This window comes from Galeopterus variegatus, unplaced genomic scaffold (genome assembly GCF_000696425.1).
Source record: "Galeopterus variegatus unplaced genomic scaffold, G_variegatus-3.0.2 Scaffold11256, whole genome shotgun sequence".
Taxonomy (NCBI): domain Eukaryota; kingdom Metazoa; phylum Chordata; class Mammalia; order Dermoptera; family Cynocephalidae; genus Galeopterus; species Galeopterus variegatus.
In genome coordinates, this window is record NW_007737367.1 from 19,957 (window position 1) to 21,433 (window position 1,477).

General features: G+C 30.2%; 1 protein-coding gene across 1 annotated transcript in view; it reads right to left on the reverse strand.

Annotated features, from left to right (window-relative positions):
* LOC103610518 (alkylated DNA repair protein alkB homolog 8-like) overlaps positions 1 to 1,477 on the reverse strand; it is a gene marked incomplete at its 3' end in the record, with an annotated part of 9,573 nt that overhangs the window by 7,492 nt on the left and 604 nt on the right. The window lies entirely within an intron of this gene.

Sequence of the window (1,477 nt, forward strand, 5' to 3'; positions counted from 1 at the left end):
GATTCTCATATAATACATTCTATTTTTAAAAGTCATACAACATACTGGAATTAGAGGCTGATTTATAAGAGATAAAGAAAACAGGATGTTTTCAGCAATTATTCCTAAATTATGCTCAAATATTATTCAGAATAGCAACCCATAAAGATACAACACCCAAGAAAATGTTTTTGTCCTCAGGAACCCTTCAAACACCAAAGACTTTAGCCAATAATAGCTGCAACTGAAAATGCGAATTTAAAAGGCATGCCACAAGGCTGAAAATATTTTTAAGTAGACAACCCATTTGAAAAATAAATATGACAGCAAAGTATAAGTGGGATGAACAGAATTTAGCACAGTACCTTCCTTAAAGGTAAACTGGCACTAAATAAGTATTCATTAAATGTTAGCTAACTACTATTATCAATAATAATAATAGATCAAATTAGACAATGCAGATGAAAATTCTCTATAAACACTAAAGAATTCTACAAATCTAAGCTGTCTTTTCTCTTTCTCACCTATCCTTCCAATATAAATATGAAAGATAAAGACAATAAAATTTAATTTTCCAACAGTAATTGGTTCCAAATGTCCACATATAATTTCATATAATCATACTCTAAAAGCATTTTATTTATAAACACTGCAGATTAATTCTGAAGTTTTTAGGGATGAAGTATACTGATACCTGCAACTTTCTTGAAATGTGTAAATAAAAGAAGATGGACTAATATACCAAGGGGTGGAGAGATGGACAGATATTTGATAAAGCAAGTATATTAAAATATTAATTGTAGAATCTAGGTAGGTAGTGGATATACAGATATTTATTGTACAATTCTTCCAACTCCTCTACAGGAAAATTTTCATAAATTGTTGGGGGAAAAGAGGAGGAAACCATTGTGGCCCATTTTTAAACCAATGTATATAGGTTTCAGTTTTCTGAATAGAAGCTTAGGTCCACAAACAGAAAAGAATAATGAACATATTTATTATTTTAGTAAAGACAACCATCTGTGGCTTAAAGGAAAACTGTCATGATGGGACAATATTCTGGAAGACTTGACTCCAATTCATTCATCAAATTAAAAGAAAAGACTACAATTCAGTCATCAAATTATTAGTCACTGTGTGAGCTATCAAAGGCTGCAATGGTGAATACGAGATACAGATTCTCCACCCACCTAGAGGATACAGTTTCTGGCTAATATTCAACATGTTTTACAAATGCACAATAAACATACATTTGTGAAATTCAAACACATTCCCTCCTATCAACAGAGTAATAATTTTCAAATAGGGAAATTTCAGTTTAAATAAATGATTAGAACTGACAAGAGAAGTAACATGATACTAATTAATTTGAAACACTTGTCCTGACATATAAAAGCCATGTTTCAAGGGAGAAAAATACACAACTAAATAAGCCAAATGCTATAAAAAGTATGTTTTAAAAAATGTACAGAATAGTTAATATTGATGATCTTTATTG